The sequence below is a fragment of the Salmo trutta genome, chromosome 33 (genome assembly GCF_901001165.1).
Source record: "Salmo trutta chromosome 33, fSalTru1.1, whole genome shotgun sequence".
NCBI lineage: Eukaryota > Metazoa > Chordata > Actinopteri > Salmoniformes > Salmonidae > Salmo > Salmo trutta.
This window is the reverse complement of record NC_042989.1, coordinates 42,247,746-42,267,553: the sequence shown is the minus strand read 5'-3', so window position 1 is coordinate 42,267,553 and position 19,808 is coordinate 42,247,746. Positions and strand designations below refer to the sequence as shown.

At 45.5% G+C, this 19,808-nt stretch overlaps 1 pseudogene; it reads left to right on the top strand.

The window, feature by feature from the left end:
- The first annotated feature begins 16,533 nt into the window (after nucleotides 1–16,533).
- Nucleotides 16,534–19,808, top strand: part of LOC115172176 (protein numb homolog) — a 100,384-nt pseudogene continuing 97,109 nt past the window's right edge.

Genomic DNA, 19,808 nt, shown 5'->3' with positions numbered 1-19,808 from the left:
TCTCTGTTTAGTGAGTCCTCCAGATCAGAGGCAGTAGGGATGACCAGGGATGTTCTCTGTTTAGTGAGTCCTCCAGATCAGAAGCAGTAGAGATGACCAGGGATGTTCTCTGTTTAGTGAGTCCTCCAGATCAGAGGCAGTAGGGATGACCAGGGATGTTCTCTGTTTAGTGAGTCCTCCAGATCAGAGGCAGTAGGGATGACCAGGGATGTTCTCTGTTTAGTGAGTCCTCCAGATCAGAGGCAGTAGGGATGACCAGGGATGTTCTCTGTTTAGTGAGTCCTCCAGATCAGAGGCAGTAGGGATGACCAGGGATGTTCTCTGTTTAGTGAGTCCTCCAGATCAGAGGCAGTAGGGATGACCAGGGATGTTCTCTGTTTAGTGAGTCCTCCAGATCAGAGGCAGTAGGGATGACCAGGGATGTTCTCTGTTTAGTGAGTCCTCCAGATCAGAGGCAGTAGGGATGACCAGGGATGTTCTCTGTTTAGTGAGTCCTCCAGATGAGAGGCAGTAGGGATGACCAGGGATGTTCTCTGTTTAGTGAGTCCTCCAGATCAGAGGCAGTAGGGATGACCAGGGATGTTCTCTGTTTAGTGAGTCCTCCAGATCAGAGGCAGTAGGGATGACCAGGGATGTTCTCTGTTTAGTGAGTCCTCCAGATCAGAGGCAGTAGGGATGACCAGGGATGTTCTCTGTTTAGTGAGTCCTCCAGATCAGAGGCAGTAGGGATGACCAGGGATGTTCTCTGTTTAGTGAGTCCTCCAGATCAGAGGCAGTAGGGATGGCCAGGGATGTTCTCTGTTTAGTGAGTCCTCCAGATCAGAGGCAGTAGGGATGACCAGGGATGTTCTCTGTTTAGTGAGTCCTCCAGATCAGAGGCAGTAGGGATGACCAGGGATGTTCTCTGTTTAGTGAGTCCTCCAGATCAGAGGCAGTAGGGATGACCATGGATGTTCTCTGTTTAGTGAGTCCTCCAGATCAGAGGCAGTAGGGTGACCAGGGATGTTCTCTGTTTAGTGAGTGCCACCAGATCATATGCAGTCGTTTATTACCAGGGAGGTTCTCTGTTTTATGAGTCCCTCTCCAGATCAGAGGCAAGGAGGGATAACGTGGATGTTTCTCTGTTTAGTGAGTCCCTCCAGATCATAGGCATTAGGGATGACCAATGGAGTTCTCTGTTTTTTAGTGAGTCTCCAGATCAGAGCAGTAGGGATTACCAGGGATGTTCTCTGTTTAGTCGAGTCCTCCAGAATCAGAGGCAGTAGGGATGGACCAGTTATGTTCTCTTTTTGAGAGCGAGTCATCCAGATCATAGGGCAGTAGGATGACCAGGATGTTCTCTGTTTAGTGATCCTCCAGATCAGAAGAGTAGAGATGACCAGGGATGTTCCTGTTGAGTTAGTGAGTCCTCCAGATCAGAGGCAGTAGGGATGACCAGGGATGTTCTCTGTTTAGCGAGTCCTCCAGATCAGAGGCAGTAGGGATGACCAGGGATGTTCTCTGTTTAGCGAGTCCTCCAGATCAGAGGCAGTAGGGATGACCAGGGATGTTCTCTGTTTAGTGAGTCCTCCAGATCAGAAGCAGTAGAGATGACCAGGGATGTTCTCTGTTTAGTGAGTCCTCCAGATCAGAGGCAGTAGGGATGACCAGGGATGTTCTCTGTTTAGTGAGTCCTCCAGATCAGAGGCAGTAGGGATGACCAGGGATGTTCTCTGTTTAGTGAGTCCTCCAGATTAGAGGCAGTAGGGATGACCAGGGATGTTCTCTGTTTAGCGAGTCCTCCAGATCAGAGGCAGTAGGGAGGACCAGGGATGTTCTCTGTTTAGCGAGTCCTCCAGATCAGAGGCAGTAGGGATGACCAGGGATGTTCTCTGTTTAGTGAGTCCTCCAGATCAGAGGCAGTAGGGATGACCAGGGATGTTCTCTGTTTAGCGAGTCCTCCAGATCAGAGGCAGTAGGGATGACCAGGGATGTTCTCTGTTTAGTGAGTCCTCCAGATCAGAGGCAGTAGGGATGACCAGGGATGTTCTCTGTTTAGTGAGTCCTCCAGATCAGAAGCAGTAGAGATGACCAGGGATGTTCTCTGTTTAGTGAGTCCTCCAGATCAGAGGCAGTAGGGATGACCAGGGATGTTCTCTGTTTAGTGAGTCCTCCAGATCAGAGGCAGTAGGGATGACCAGGGATGTTCTCTGTTTAGTGAGTCCTCCAGATCAGAGGCAGTAGGGATGACCAGGGATGTTCTCTGTTTAGCGAGTCCTCCAGATCAGAGGCAGTAGGGAGGACCAGGGATGTTCTCTGTTTAGTGAGTCCTCCAGATCAGAGGCAGTAGGGATGACCAGGGATGTTCTCTGTTTAGTGAGTCCTCCAGATCAGAGGCAGTAGGGATGACCAGGGATGTTCTCTGTTTAGTGAGTCCTCCAGATCAGAGGCAGTAGGGTTGACCAGGGATGTTCTCTGTTTAGTGAGTCCTCCAGATCAGAGGCAGTAGGGATGACCAGGGATGTTCTCTGTTTAGTGAGTCCTCCAGATCAGAGGCAGTAGGGATGACCAGGGATGTTCTCTGTTTAGTGAGTCCTCCAGATCAGAGGCAGTAGGGTTGACCAGGGATGTTCTCTGTTTAGTGAGTCCTCCGGATCAGAGGCAGTAGGGATGACCAGGGATGTTCTCTGTTTAGTGAGTCCGCCGGATCAGAGGCAGTAGGGATGACCAGGGATGTTCTCTGTTTAGTGAGTCCTCCAGATCAGAGGCAGTAGGGATGACCAGGGATGTTCTCTGTTTAGTGAGTCCACCAGATCAGAGGCAGTAGGGATGACCAGGGATGTTCTCTGTTTAGTGAGTCCTCCAGATCAGAGGCAGTAGGGATGACCAGGGATGTTCTCTGTTTAGTGAGTCCTCCAGATCAGAGGCAGTAGGGATGACCAGGGATGTTCTCTGTTTAGTGAGTCCTCCAGATCAGAGGCAGTAGGGATGACCAGGGATGTTCTCTGTTTAGCGAGTCCTCCAGATCAGAGGCAGTAGGGATGACCAGGGATGTTCTCTGTTTAGCGAGTCCTCCAGATCAGAGGCAGTAGGGATGACCAGGGATGTTCTCTGTTTAGTGAGTCCTCCAGATCAGAGGCAGTAGGGATGACCAGGGATGTTCTCTGTTTAGTGAGTCCTCCAGATCAGAAGCAGTAGGGATGACCAGGATGTTCTCTGTTTAGTGAGTCCTCCAGATCAGAGGCAGTAGGGATGACCAGGGATGTTCTCTGTTTAGTGAGTCCTCCAGATCAGAGGCAGTAGGGATGACCAGGGATGTTCTCTGTTTAGTGAGTCCTCCAGATCAGAGGCAGTAGGGATGACCAGGGATGTTCTCTGTTTAGCGAGTCCTCCAGATCAGAGGCAGTAGGGAGGACCAGGGATGTTCTCTGTTTAGTGAGTCCTCCAGATCAGAGGCAGTAGGGATGACCAGGGATGTTCTCTGTTTAGTGAGTCCTCCAGATCAGAGGCAGTAGGGTTGACCAGGGATGTTCTCTGTTTAGTGAGTCCTCCAGATCAGAGGCAGTAGGGATGACCAGGGATGTTCTCTGTTTAGTGAGTCCGCCGGATCAGAGGCAGTAGGGATGACCAGGGATGTTCTCTGTTTAGTGAGTCCTCCAGATCAGAGGCAGTATGGATGACCAGGGATGTTCTCTGTTTAGTGAGTCCTCCAGATCAGAGGCAGTAGGGATGACCAGGGATGTTCTCTGTTTAGTGAGTCCTCCAGATCAGAGGCAGTAGGGATGACCAGGGATGTTCTCTGTTTAGTGAGTCCTCCAGATCAGAGACAGTAGGGATGACCAGGGATGTTCTCTGTTTAGTGAGTCCTCCAGATCAGAGGCAGTAGGGAGGACCATTTCCTGTCCTGCTAAGCATTCAAAATGTAACACGTACTTTTGGGTGTCAGGGGAAAATATATGGAGTAAAAAATACATTATTTTCTTTAGGAACGTAGTGGAGTAAAAGTAGTGAAACATTTAAATAGTAAAGTACAGATTCCCCAAATGGTGCCCTATCCCCTGTATACACACTCAACAGTAGTGAACTATATAGGGAATAGGTTACCACTCAACAGTAGTGAACTATATAGGGAATAGGTTACCACTCAACAGTAGTGCACTATATAGGGAATAGGGTACCACTCAACAGTAGTGCACTATATAGGGAATAGGGTACCACTCAACAGTAGTGCACTATATAGGGAATAGGGTACCACTCAACAGTAGTGCACTATATAGGGAATAGGGTACCATTTAAAGTAGTGAACTATATAGGGAATAGGTTACCACTCAACAGTAGTGAACTATATAGGGAATAGGTTACCACTCAACAGTAGTGCACTATATAGGGAATAGGGTACCACTCAACAGTAGTGCACTATATAGGGAATAGGGTACCACTCAACAGTAGTGCACTATATAGGGAATAGGGTACCACTCAACAGTAGTGCACTATATAGGGAATAGGTTACCACTCAACAGTAGTGCACTATATAGGGAATAGGGTACCACTCAACAGTAGTGCACTATATAGGGAATAGGTTACCACTCAACAGTAGTGCACTATATAGGGAATAGGGTACCACTCAACAGTAGTGCACTATATAGGGAATAGGGTACCATTTAAAGTAGTGAACTATATAGGGAATAGGTTACCACTCAACAGTAGTGAACTATATAGGGAATAGGTTACCACTCAACAGTAGTGCACTATATAGGGAATAGGGTACCATTTAAAGTAGTGAACTATATAGGGAATAGGTTCTACAGCTTCACTATCGAGAGCATCCTGACTGGTTGCATCACTGCCTGGTACGGCAACTGCTCGGCCTCCGACCGCAAGGCGCTACAGAGGGTAGTGTGAACGGTCCAGTACATCACTGGGGCCAAGCTTCCTGCCATCCAGGACCTCTATACCAGGCGGTGTCAGAGGAAGGACCTAACAATTGTCCAAGACTCCAGCCACCCCAGTCATAGACTGTTCTCTCTGCTACCTCACGGCAAGCGGTACCGGAGCGCCAAGTCTAGGTCCAAGAAGCTTCTAAACAGCTTCTACCCCCCCAAGCCATAAGACTGCTGAACATCTAATCAAATGGCTACCCAGACTATTTACATTGCCCCACCCCCCCTCTTTACACCACTGCTACTCTCTGTTATCATCTATACATAGTCACTTTAATAACTCTACCTACATGTACATATTACCTCAACTAACCGGTGCCCCCACACATTGGCTCTGTATCGGTACCCCCCTTGTGTATAGTGGGGTGGCAGGTAGCCTAGTGGTTAGACCGTTGGGCCAGTAACCAAAAGGTGGCTAGATCAAATCCCTGAGCTGACAAGGTAAAAATCTGTCGTTCTGCCCCTGAACAAGGCAGTTAACCCACTGTTCCTAGGCCGTCATTGTAAATAAGAATTTGTTCTTAACTGACTTGCCTAATTAAATACATTTACGTCATTTAGCAGACGCTCTTATCCAGAGCGACTTACAAATAAAGGTAGAAAAATAGCTATTGTTGTTTTGCTGCTCTTGTTACTTGTATCTCTTTTTCTTATCAGTATTTTTTGAAACTGCATTGTTGGTTAGGGCTCGTAAGTAAGCATTTCACTGTGAGGTCTACTACACCTGTTGTATTCAGCATTTCACTGTGAGGTCTACTACACCTGTTGTATTCAGCATTTCACTGTGAGGTCTACTACACCTGTTGTATTCAGCATTTCACTGTGAGGTCTACTACACCTGTTATATTCAGCATTTCACTGTAAGGTCTACTACACCTGTTGTATTCAGCATTTCACTGTGAGGTCTACTACACCTGTTGTATTCAGCATTTCACTGTAAGGTCTACTACACCTGTTGTATTCAGCATTTCACTGTGAGGTCTACTACACCTGTTGTATTCAGCATTTCACTGTAAGGTCTACTACACCTGTTGTATTCAGCATTTCACTGTGAGGTCTACTACACCTGTTATATTCAGCATTTCACTGTGAGGTCTACTACACCTGTTGTATTCAGCATTCACTGTGAGGTCTACTACACCTGTTGTATTCAGCATTTCACTGTGAGGTCTACTACACCTGTTGTATTCAGCATTTCACTGTGAGGTCTACTACACCTGTTGTATTCAGCATTTCACTGTAAGGTCTACTACACCTGTTGTATTCAGCATTTCACTGTAAGGTCTACTACACCTGTTGTATTCAGCATTTCACTGTAAGGTCTACTACACCTGTTGTATTCAGCATTTCACTGTGAGGTCTACTACACCTGTTGTATTCAGCATTTCACTGTAAGGTCTACTACACCTGTTGTATTCAGCATTTCACTGTAAGGTCTACCTACACCTGTTGTATTCAGCATTTCACTGTAAGGTCTACTACACCTGTTGTATTCAGCATTTCACTGTAAGGTCTACTACACCTGTTGTATTCAGCATTTCACTGTAAGGTCTACTACACCTGTTGTATTCAGCATTTCACTGTGAGGTCTACTACACCTGTTGTATTCAGCATTTCACTGTAAGGTCTAACTACACCTGTTGTATTCAGCATTTCACTGTAAGGTCTAATACACCTGTTGTATTCAGCATTTCACTGTGAGGTCTACTACACCTGTTGTATTCAGCATTTCACTGTGAGGTCTACTACACCTGTTGTATTCAGCATTTCACTGTGAGGTCTACTACACCTGTTGTATTCAGCATTTCACTGTAAGGTCTACTACACCTGTTGTATTCAGCATTTCACTGTAAGGTCTACTACACCTGTTGTATTCAGCATTTCACTGTAAGGTCTACTACACCTGTTGTATTCAGCATTTCACTGTAAGGTCTACTACACCTGTTGTATTCAGCATTTCACTGTGAGGTCTACTACACCTGGTGTATTCAGCATTTCACTGTAAGGTCTACTACACCTGTTGTATTCAGCATTTCACTGTAAGGTCTACTACACCTGTTGTATTCAGCATTTCACTGTGAGGTCTACTACACCTGTTGTATTCAGCATTTCACTGTGAGGTCTACACCTGTTGTATTCAGCATTTCACTGTGAGGTCTGCTACACCTGTTGTATTCAGCATTTCACTGTGAGGTCTACTACACCTGTTATATTCAGCATTTCACTGTAAGGTCTACTACACCTGTTGTATTCAGCATTTCACTGTGAGGTCTACTACACCTGTTGTATTCAGCATTTCACTGTGAGGTCTACTACACCTGTTGTATTCAGCATTTCACTGTAAGGTCTACTACACCTGTTGTATTCAGCATTTCACTGTGAGGTCTACTACACCTGTTGTATTCAGCATTTCACTGTGAGGTCTACTACACCTGTTGTATTCAGCATTTCACTGTAAGGTCTACTACACCTGTTGTATTCAGCATTTCACTGTGAGGTCTACTACACCTGTTGTATTCAGCATTTCACTGTGAGGTCTACTACACCTGTTGTATTCAGCATTTCACTGTAAGGTCTACTACACCTGTTGTATTCAGCATTTCACTGTGAGGTCTACTACACCTGTTGTATTCAGCATTTCACTGTTAGGTCTACTACACCTGTTGTATTCAGCATTTCACTGTGAGGTCTACTACACCTGTTGTATTCAGCATTTCACTGTAAGGTCTACTACACCTGTTGTATTCAGCATTTCACTGTGAGGTCTACTACACCTGTTGTATTCAGCATTTCACTGTGAGGTCTACTACACCTGTTGTATTCAGTATTTCACTGTGAGGTCTACTACACCTGTTGTATTCAGCATTTCACTGTAAGGTCTACTACACCTGTTGTATTCAGCATTTCACTGTGAGGTCTACACCTGTTGTATTCAGCATTTCACTGTAAGGTCTACTACACCTGTTATATTCAGCATTTCACTGTAAGGTCTACTACACCTGTTGTATTCAGCATTTCACTGTGAGGTCTACACCTGTTGTATTCAGCATTTCACTGTAAGGTCTACTACACCTGTTGTATTCAGCATTTCACTGTAAGGTCTACTACACCTGTTGTAGTCAGCATGTCACTGTGAGGTCTACTACACCTGTTGTATTCAGCATTTCACTGTGAGGTCTACTACACCTGTTGTATTCAGCATTTCACTGTGAGGTCTACTACACCTGTTGTATTCTGCATTTCACTGTGAGGTCTACACCTGTTGTATTCAGCATTTCACTGTAAGGTCTACTACACCTGTTGTATTCAGCATTTCACTGTGAGGTCTACACCTGTTGTATTCAGCATTTCACTGTGAGGTCTACTACACCTGTTGTATTCAGCATTTCACTGTAAGGTCTACTACACCTGTTGTATTCAGCATTTCACTGTGAGGTCTACTACACCTGTTGTATTCAGCATTTCACTGTAAGGTGTTGTATTCGGCGCATGTGACAAATAAAATTTGATTTGATTTGATTTCATTTCAAGTAGTGCACTATATAGGGAATAGGGTCTACAGCTGCAACATCGAGAGCATCCTGACTGGTTGCATCACATCTTGGTACGGCAACTGCTCAGCCTCCGACCCGCACCATTTGGAAAGCATTAATAAAATGTACTTTATGTCAGAGATACTATATGTGTCCAAGAGGGGGAGCATTGACTCTGAAGTATTTCACACCGTGAGAACCTGTCGGCTGTAGCACAACCTAACGCCACTAGAGGGCATGCTAACCCCATCAATAGATCAGCGAGGCAGCATGTCGTCCTTCACCTACGGTCTGTTTCTGAGGTGGTTGGTTTTTAAATGTGTGTCTCTGTGATCTTTCGTCACATGTCTACTACGGTGTTGGTTACAATCTGACCTAGTACCCTTTGACATGACCTCTCTCTCTCTCTCTCTGTCTCTTTCTCTCTCTCTCTCTCTCTCTGTCTCTCTCTCTCTTTTACTGTCATCCTCTCTCTCTCTCTCTGTCTCTCTCTGTCTCTCTCTCTCTCTCTCTCTCTCTGTCTTCTCTGTCTCTCTGTCTCTCTCTTTTACTGTCATCCTCTCTCTCTCTCTCTTTCTCTATCTTCTCTCTCTTCTCCTCTCCTCTTTTACTGTCATCTCTCTTCTCTTGTCTCTTCTCTGTCTCTCTTCTCTCTGTCTCTCTCTCTCTTTATGTCATCTCTCCTCTTCTCTCTGTCTCTCTGTCTCTCTCTCTCTATCTCTCTCTCTCTGTCTCTCTCTGTCTCTCTCTGTCTCTCTCTCTTTTACTGTCATCCTCTCTCTCTCTCTCTTTCTCTATCTTTCTCTCTCTCTCTCTCTCTCTTTTTACTGTCATCCTCTCTCTTCTCTTTTCTCTCTCTCTTTTACTGTCATCCCTATCTCTCTCTCTCTTGTCTCTCTCTCTCTTTTACTGTCATCCTCTCTCTCTCTCTCTCTCTGTCTCTCTCTGTCTCTCTCTCTTTACTGTCATCCTCTCTCTCTCTCTCTTTCTCTATCTTTCTCTCTCTCTCTCTCTCTCTCTCTCTTTTACTGTCATCCTCTCTCTCTCTCTCTGTCTCTCTTTGTCTCTCTCTCTCTCTCTGTCTCTCTCTCTCTTTTACTGTCATCCTCTCTCTCTCTCTCTCTGTCTCTCTCTGTCTCTCTCTCTCTCTCTCTCTCTCTCTGTCTCTCTCTGTCTCTCTCTGTCTCTCTCTCTTTTACTGTCATCCTCTCTCTCTCTCTTTTCTCTATCTTTCTCTCTCTCTCTCTCTCTCTCTCTCTTTTACTGTCATCCTCTCTCTCTCTCTCTTTCTCTCTCTCTCTCTTTTACTGTCATCCTCTCTCTCTCTCTCTCTCTCTCTCTGTCTCTCTCTCTCTCTCTTTTACTGTCATCCTCTCTCTCTCTCTCTCTCTCTCTCTCTCTCTCTCTCTCTTTACGTCATCCCCTCCTCTATCTTTACTGTCAGCCTCTTCTTTTACTGTCATCCTCTCTCTCTCTTTTACTGTCATCCTCTCTCTCTCTCTCTTTTACTGTCATCCTCTCTCTCTCTCTTTTACTGTCATCCTCTCTCTCTCTCTCTTTTACTGTCATCCTCTCTCTCTCTCTCTCTCTTTTACTGTCATCCTCTCTCTCTCTCTTTTACTGTCATCCTCTCTCTCTCTTTTACTGTCATCCTCTCTCTCTCTCTCTCTCTTTTACTGTCATCCTCTCTCTCGCTCTCTCTCTCTCTCTCTATCGGTTCAATAAAGTCAGAACAAGACAGTAAATGTATGTATATTATTTTAAAGTCTAGAAACCTGTGTCATGGAGGAGGAAAAGTACCATTCTCTGGCCTCAACATAAGCACCTTAACAACATGGCACCTTAACTGGGGGAGGATGGGCTCATGGTAATGACTGGAGCGGAATCAGCGGAATGGTATCAAATAAATCCAACACGTGGTTTCCAGGTGATGCCATTCCATCTGCTCCGTTCCGGATGTTATTATGAGCCTCCCTCCCCCGGCAGAGTGTCTCTGTTTGTGTAGAGCCTGTAGCAAGCAGCCTTAGCAGCCATTGGTTGAACAAGCTGAGCAACAACGAGAGGTCAGGCCCCTGTGGAGAGCCTGGTCAATAGGTTGGGTGATAGAAACACACCTTGCTTCTACACCTGCATTGCTTGCTGTTTTGGGGGGTTTTAGTCTGGGTACTTTGAGATATCAGCAGATGTAAGAAGGGCTTTATAAATACATTTGATTTGACCTATGATGGAAGACGGTTAGGAGTTTACATCAGTCACTGTTGTTGTTTCAGTGACAGTTTGGAAAACTACAGGTGATCATCTTTCCTGAGCTAGACAGGATGACAGGTAGACAGGATGACAGGTTGACAGGATGACAGGTAGACAGGGTGACAGGTAGACAGGTCGACAGGTAGACAGGATGACAGGTAGACAGGTAGACAGGATGACAGGTAGACAGGTAGACAGGATGGCAGGTAGACAGGATGACAGGTAAACAGGTAGACAGGATGACAGGTAGACAGGTAGACAGGATGGCAGGTAGACAGGATGACAGGATGGCAGGTAGACAGGATGACAGGATTGCAGGTAGACAGGATGGCAGGTAGACAGGATGACAGGTAGACAGGATGACAGGTTGACAGGATGGCAGGAAGACAGGATGACAGGTAAACAGGATGGCAGGTAGACAGGTTGACAGGATGACAGGTAGACAGGATGGCAGGTAGACAGGTAGACAGGATGACAGGATGGCAGGTAGACAGGTAGACAGGATGACAGGTTGACAGGATGGCAGGTAGACAGGTAGACAGGATGGCAGGTAGACAGGATGACAGATTGACAGGATGGCAGGTAGACAGGTAGACAGGATGACAGGTAGACAGGATGACAGGTAGACAGGATGGCAGGTAGACAGGATGACAGGATGGCAGGTAGACAGGTAGACAGGATGACAGGTAGACAGGATGACAGGATGACAGGTAGACAGGATGACAGGTAGGCAGGATGGCAGGTAGACAGGAGGACAGGTAGACATGATGGCAGGTAGACAGGATGACAGGTAGACAGGATGACAGGTAGACAGGATGACAGGTAGACAGGTAGACAGGATGACAGGTAGACAGGATGACAGGTAGACAGGATGGCAGGTAGACAGGTAGACAGGATGACAGGTAGACAGGATGGCAGGTAGACAGGATGGCAGGTAGACAGGATGACAGGTAGACAGGATGGCAGGTAGACAGGATTACAGGTTGACAGGATGGCAGGTAGACAGGATGACAGGTAGACAGGATGGCAGGTAGACAGGATGGCAGGTAGACAGGTAGACAGGATGACAGGTAGACAGGATGGCAGGTAGACAGGATGACAGGTAGACAGGATGGCAGGTAGACAGGATGGCAGGATGGCAGGTAGACAGGTAGACAGGATGACAGGTAGACAGGATGGCAGGTAGACAGGATGACAGGTAGACAGGATGGCAGGTAGACAGGTAGACAGGATGACAGGTAGACAGGATGGCAGGTAGACAGGATGACAGGTAGACAGGATGGCAGGTAGACAGGTAGACAGGATGACAGGTAGACAGGATGGCAGGTAGACAGGATGACAGGTTGACAGGTAGACAGGATGACAGGTAGACAGGATTACAGGTAGACAGGTAGACATGTTGACAGGTAGACAGGATGACAGGTAGACAGGATGGCAGGTAGACAGGATGACAGGTAGACAGGTAGACAGGTTGACAGGTAGAACAGTTGACATGTTGACATGTTGAAAGAGGGTGAGGAAGATAAAGATAAACGTTGCTAAAGCTTGGCAACATTTCCAAGTAGCATAGCCTAGTTTTTCCAAGTAGCATAGCCTAGTTTTACCAGGTAGATTAGCCTAGTTTTTCCAAGTAGCATAGCCTTGTTTTTCCAAGTAGCATAGCCTAGTTTTTCCAAGTAGGATAGCCTAGTTTTTCCAAGTAGAATAGCCTAGTTGTTCCAAGTAGGATAGCCTAGTTTTTCCAAGTAGCATAGCCTAGTTTTACCAAGTAGCCTAGTTTTTCCAAGTAGCATAGCCTAGTTTTTTCCAAGTAGCAGAGCCTAGTTTTTCCAAGTAGGAAAGCCTAGTTTTACCAAGTAGCATAGCCTAGTTTTTCCAAGTAGAATAGCCTAGTTGTTCCAAGTAGAATAGCCTAGTTTTTCCAAGTAGCATAGCCTAGTTTTACCAAGTAGCCTAGTTTTTCCAAGTAGCATAGCCTAGTTTTTCCAAGTAGAATAGCCTAGTTGTTCCAAGTAGCATAGCCTAGTTTTCCCAAGTAGCATAGCCTAGTTTTACCAAGTAGCCTAGTTTTTCCAAGTAGCATAGCCTAGTTTTTCCAAGTAGCAGAGCCTAAATTTTCCAAGTAGCATAGCCTAGTTTTTCCAAGTAGCAGAGCCTAGTTTTTCCAAGTAGGAAAGCCTAGTTTTACCAAATAGCATAGACTAGTTTTACCAAATAGCATAGCCTAGTTTTTCCAAGTAGCATAGCCTAGTTTTTCCAAGTAGCCTAGTTTTTCCAAGTAGCCTAGTTTTTCCAAATAGCATAGCCTAGTTTTTCCAAGTAGCATAGCCTAGTTTTACCAAGTAGCATAGCCTCGTTTTTCCAAGTAGCCTAGTTTTTTCCAAGTAGCATAGCCTAGTTTTTCCAAGTAGCATAGCCTAGTTTTTCCAAGTAGCCTAGTTTTTCCAAGTAGCCTAGCCTAGTTTTACCAAGTAGGATAGCCTAGTTTTACCAAGTAGCATAGCCTAGTTTTTCCAAGTAGCCTAGTTTTTCCAAGTAGCATAGCCTAGTTTTACCAAGTAGCATAGCCTAGTTTTTCCAAGTAGCATAGCCTAGTTTTACCAAGTAGCCTAGTTTTTCCAAGTAGAATAGCCTAGTTTTTCCAAGTAGAAGAGCCTAGTTTTTCCAAGTAGAATAGCCTAGTTTTACCAAGTAGCATAGCCTAGTTTTTCCAAGAAGTCTATCTGCACTGCAGTCCAACATACAAGCTGCCTGCTGTCCAAACCCCTGTTTCATCCCCAGGACCTACAGCTATGTGTGGAATGCAGCTGATACTAATAAACTACTGGTCTTTAAAGGGGCAATCTGCTATTCAAACAATAACAGTAAGGGTCATCCCACCCCAACACTGTTCTGGTAAACAGCTGAGGGATGAGGCTGTAGAAATATAACCAGTCTTAACTTCTTAACTTCTTTAACAGAGCTGTGGATACAAGGATTGATCATCCATGATATCTTAATTATATTTGTAACCATGTTTTGAGTCTATGCAGTGTTTGTTTATGATTACATTGTTTATAAACAAAGGAGTAAATCAAACTTATATTTGGGGTTCTGAGGGGATGAGTCAATTGAACTTAGCTAATGAGGCTAAGTTATATTCTTCAATAATCAATGGGTACAGTAGATATCGTTAACTTAAAAGTCCCAAAAACGGATGTAGCAATCGCAGATTTCCACTTTGAAAGGAGTCAGTTCTCATCAGAATGAATGGGGGGGCCTGGGGGGAGCCTGGGGGGGGCCTGGGGGTGGCCTGGGGGGAGCCTGGGGGGGGCCTGAGGGGAGCCTGGGGGGAGCCACAGAACAGAATGAATGTGGGGGGGGGGCCTGGGGGGGCCACAGAACAGAATGGATGTGGGGGGGGGCCTGGGGGGAGCCACAGAACAGAATGAATGTGGGGGGGGGGCCTGGGGGGGCCACAGAACAGAATGGATGTGGGGGGGGGGCCGGGGGGGAGCCACAGAACAGAATGAATGTGGGGGGGGGCCTGGGGGGAGCCACAGAACAGAATGAATGGGGGGGGGCCTGGGGGGGGGGCCACAGAACAGAATGAATGGGGGGGGGCCTGGGGGGGGCCACAGAACAGAATGAATGGGGGGGGGGGGGCCTGGGGGGGGGGCACAGAACAGAATGGACACATCAAGGAAGGAACCACAACAAAGGACCCAGTTGTTCTCTCCCTCTTCTTCTGGACTTAGTATCATTTTAGCCCAAGACCAAGGACTGCCTGCTATTGTTGTTGACCGTACATACGCAGTGTTGTTCAGAATCAAAATGCTGTTGAAATACAGATCAGAAATACCAAACTACAATATATTGAATCGGACTGTGTCCGAATTGGACAGTCAGAGCAACCAGTTAGGGAATGATTGGATGAATAACTGAATAGACAGGAGGGGAAACTCCGGCTACGTCCTTCTTGCCTTTGTTGACATTGTTCAGGATCCCAACCTGTTGATCCAAGTGTTCATTGTCCACCATGAAGAGATAGTGTGGCACCCTATTCCCTTACACAGTGCATTCCTTTTTGACCAGAGCAGTGCACTATAACTGGACTAGGCTGGCCTATCGATCGATCGATCCAGAGCAGAGTTATTGAGGGATATTTGGTTTTATGCTTCCTTGTATTGACAAGTGCATGATTACATAGGTAAAAGACCCATCTGTGCTAGTCTCGTATATCCCAGACCTTTGTGGGAACGTTGTTGTTGTGGGAGGCCACCCGTCTGCCTATGGATATTACACCTGTCTTTTTCCATTCAGTTCTAACTCAAATTTCCTGACAAGCAGACAGAGGACTCGTGAGTAGGTCTATGAAGCTTTAATCTATTGAAAATCCTATTGGATACAGATTTGATAGATGGTGCATTTTCAAAGTGCACACCACAAAAGTAACCATTTACATTTTAGTCATTTAGCAGACGCTCTTATCCAGAGTGACTTACAGTAGTGAATGCATTCATTTCACACATTTTTTCCCCCGTACTGGTCCCCCGTGGGAATCGAACCCACAACCCTGGTGTTGCAAACACCATGCTCTACCAACTGAACCACGCGGTAACCGGCTGTAAGTCCCACCCCTATCATTTATTTTTGATCAATCAAGCACCTTGAATTTCACTGTAAACTTGCAGAGCATTACCCAATGGATAAGGACAAAAATAGCTGAAGGAGTGAGTAGAGATGAGATGGTAGTGGATGTCCCACAGTCTGCAGTGAAGCCATGGATCCCAACACACTAGCAGTGGAGAAGGTGGATTATGTTGCGTTTTAATAGCGAAAGTAATATATTACACACGTCAAACTAATAAAACATCTAAGATGCTCGACATCATTGTAAAGGCGGCAAAAACATTTCTGGATCTCCAGGACTTTACAAAACGAAATGTTACAACGAGTCCTGAATGAAGAGGTTCCCCCCCCTCTCCCAGGTTACTGAACCTGTGTAGGGATCCGAATAGACATTTAAATCCGACTGAAGGAGTACAGTTTTTTGTTTGTTTTTGTTTGAAATTTACGATAGTAGCGTAAATTTGGTTAGTGTTTTTTGGGGGGGTTTTGGTAATTAGTATGAATTTGTTCATCCAAAACATCTTTTGTTTTTTGGGGGTATTTTTCACTACCTCGTACAGTAAGTAGGTGGTGGCAAAATATACCTTATGAGTGTAGTCTGCCACTAAACCTCAAAGAAGAACAAGAAGCATGGATAAGGACAGGGGCGGTCAGTTACCAGGGATGGTTGAATCAGGGAGTGGACAGGCAGGTGAAACGAATAGAGTACCCACAGTATGAGTCATAATACCCATGGAACCTAGCGATCAAACAAGGAAATGGTTCCAATTGTTTATCCACCACTCATTTATCTCATTGGGGATTTTAGAAACATTTAAAATATGGGCTCTGGGATGTTATGATAACTGTGTAAATCACTCTAAGACCAGGTGACTTTTATCAATATATTTGCCTGTATTTACCCCCCCCCCCAAAAAAATGTAATGCTAATTAGCACTTTCGAATCTAAGACTAAATAGAGCCGAATATATTGATAAAAGTCACCTTGTCCGAGAGAGATTTACATGGTTATCAAAACGTCACCAAGCCTACACTAAACACAGACCTTATTTTAAGTGTTTCTAAAATCCCCTATAGGGAAAAAATGAATTGTGGGAAAAATGAATTGGAACCATTCTCCTGTTTGACCGCTAGGTTTGATGGGTATTATGACACCTCCACTGTGGAGCTCTATTAGTTATTCTGCACTCTGGTTCACTCAGAGACTAGAACCAGAGTGAATTTACAACCTTAATAATAAACTTGTTTTTTTGTTTGTTTGTTTTGTTGTTGTGGATTTCTCCCTGACCAAGATGGCTGCCATTTTCAACCCATAACAGAAGAGTTATAGAGTTTATGACAAATTACCGATCGTATGGTTGAAACTAGAGCGCTTTAGTAGGATAGAGTTCATTCCCAATAACACTAACCTGGAATTTACATTTATATCGGCCAGGTTCAAGAGAGAGAGAGAGAGAGGTGATCAAATCTGACTGACTTCTGGATCGGGGCGCTGGTCACAGGTAAGAAGGACAAGTTATATATATTTTAAAATGATATCTAATTAACGTTAGTCGGTGAGCTTATTAACGGTAGAGAAGGAGGAGAAAATAAAAAAAATATATAGATGTTTTGGCTTCACAGCTCTCGACGTTTGGCTATCCAGCAAAATGCTAACTAGCTAGCTGACAACATTAGAAACGAATGAACTGTTACCGAAGCTGAAACGGGTACATTATGAGCTAACAGCTAGCTAACTATAAATACATGTTAGTTTTCCAGTGAATAAGCCACATTTTGTTAACGTCTGTACGTGTTTTGACGGCTAGGAGCTAGCTAATAGCTAACAGGTAGCTAACTGGCGCTAAGGAGCTAACTTTGCTACTGGGTTGACAGCGCTAGCTAGTTGGCTAAAATGTTAACTACGCGGATTCACATCATTTAGACTATCATTTGATTTGTATGTTAACTAGCAGAGATAGTTAGCTAGGTAGCTAACGAGGTAGTTTTTAAAAAAAATAAGTGAAATGCGTAACATATGGACTGAAAACACACTACTTTACTGCGTAAGTGGCTTCACGACTAAGGTTAACTAGTTAGTTAGTGAGCTAGTTAGCTACTGTTAACTCTGTCAATGAACAAACCAGCTAGACAACTAGACAACATGTTTTGAAGTCTGTTTCACCACCGTGGGCTGTCTGTTCTGCATTGTTGTGGTTCTTTCTTTGACTTAGTACTGTTAAGCCCTTCTTAAAATGTTACATGGCCAGGAACCTTCCTTTCTGGTGCATTTTATTTATTAAAACGTTGATTGTCAATGTAAGAATGACCATTTCTTAGGATGAAACGAAATGTGTGAGTAAAAAAAAACCCTTGTCTGATATGAAACCTGGAAGTGATGTAAATATCACCTTACATTTCCATTCATGTGTAGGAGCTGACTAGTCTTTGATTTGATTTTCCAACATCATGATGATCTTACATTTTAGTCATTTAGCAGACGCTCTTATCCAGAGCGACTTACAGTAGTGAATACATACATTTAATTTCTTTATTTAAAAAAAATAATAATTTGTACTGGCCCCCCGTGGGAATCGAACCCACAACCCTGGCGTTGCAAACACCATGCTCTACCAACTGAGCCACAACACCCACCTGCATCGAAGCCAAGTAGGGTTGGCCGGGCGGACAGAGAGTGAAACTCAACAAGTTGCCTGGCATGTGGTGTAATTTCTCCAATTAGTCATCGTCACATAGATTCTGTGTTGCAATTCCAACAGCTCCTGTTAAATTTGAATGATAAAAAAATAAATCTGTCCTCGTTGAGATTCACAGTGGTATTACCGTCAAATACAATAGTAAAGAATGTGATCAGACTGAGACAGCCACAGCATCTCCTGACTCACACACCTCACCCCTGAAATATTTCTCACAGAGATTTAGGTTTATGTGATGATGGTGTATCTGGATGATTTACACCAGAAGTTTTGCTAGTAGCAACCACTTTTTCCCCTAGTCTGATAGAGACAACACCTTTTTCCCTAGTCTGATAACCAGTCTTTTTTTTTTGTTTACATGCCACTCCTGTTAATTGCCAAAGACAGGAGTGGCAAGGAGTGTAATGTTAGCCTTTCCTTATTATTTACATTTTAGTAATTTAGCAGATGCTCATATCCTTACAGGAGCAATTAGGGTTTAGTGCCTTGTTCAAGGGCACCCAGACACGTTTTTCTCAGGGCCAAACACTCGTAACCGCTCGGCTACGCCTGCTATGAAGTGATTCAACGGTCACCCCAACAGATCTATTGAAGTTTGTTACTGTGATGCAATTTGATTGGTTTGTGAGTTGAAAACTAAACTTAGGTTATTGATTTGATTGGTTTGTGAGTTGAAAACTAAACTTAGGTTATTGATTTGATTGGTTTGTGAGTTGTGATGCTCTAGTTAGCGGTGAAGGCCCTCTGTGATGCTCTAGTTAGCGGTGAAGGCCCTCTGTGATGCTCTAGTTAGCGGTGAAGGCCCTCTGGGATGCTCTAGTTAGCGGTGAAGGCCCTCTGGGATGCTCTAGTTAGCGGTGAAGGCCCTCTGGGATGCTCTAGTTAGCGGTGAAGGCCCTCTGGGATGCTCTAGTTAGCGGTGAAGGCCCTCTGGGATGCTCTAGTTAGCGGTGAAGGCCCTCTGGGATGCTCTAGTTAGCGGTGAAGGCCCTCTGGGATGCTCTAGTTAGCGGTGAGGCCCTCTGGGATGCTCTAGTTAGCGGTGAAGGCCCTCTGGGATGCTCTAGTTAGCGGTGAAGGCCCTCTGGGATGCTCTAGTTAGCGGTGAAGGCCCTCTGGGAATGCTCTAGTTAGCGGTGAGGCCCTCTGGGATGCTCTAGTTAGCGGTGAAGGCCCTCTGGGATGCTCTAGTTAGCGGTGAAGGGCCCTCTGGGATGCTCTAGTTAGCGGTGAAGGCCCTCTGGGATGCTCTAGTTAGCGGTGAAGGCCCTCTGGGATGCTCTCGTTAGCGGTGAAGGCCCTCTGGGATGCTCTCGTTAGCGGTGAAGGCCCTCTGGGATGCTCTAGTTAGCGGTGAAGGCCCTCTGGGATGCTCTAGTTAGCGGTGAAGGCCCTCTGGGATGCTCTAGTTAGCGGTGAAGGCCCTCTGGGATGCTCTAGTTAGCGGTGAAGGCCCTCTGGGATGCTCTAGTTAGCGGTGAAGGCCCTCTGGGATGCTCTAGTTAGCGGTGAAGGCCCTCTGGGATGCTCTAGTTAGCGGTGAAGGCCCTCTGGGATGCTCTAGTTAGCGGTGAAGGCCCTCTGGGATGCTCTAGTTAGCGGTGAAGGCCCTCTGGGATGCTCTAGTTAGCGGTGAAGGCCCTCTGGGATGCTCTAGTTAGCGGTGAAGGCCCTCTGGGATGCTCTAGTTAGCGGTGAAGGCCCTCTGGGATGCTCTAGTTAGCGGTGAAGGCCCTCTGGGATGCTCTAGTTAGCGGTGAAGGCCCTCTGGGATGCTCTAGTTAGCGGTGAAGGCCCTCTGG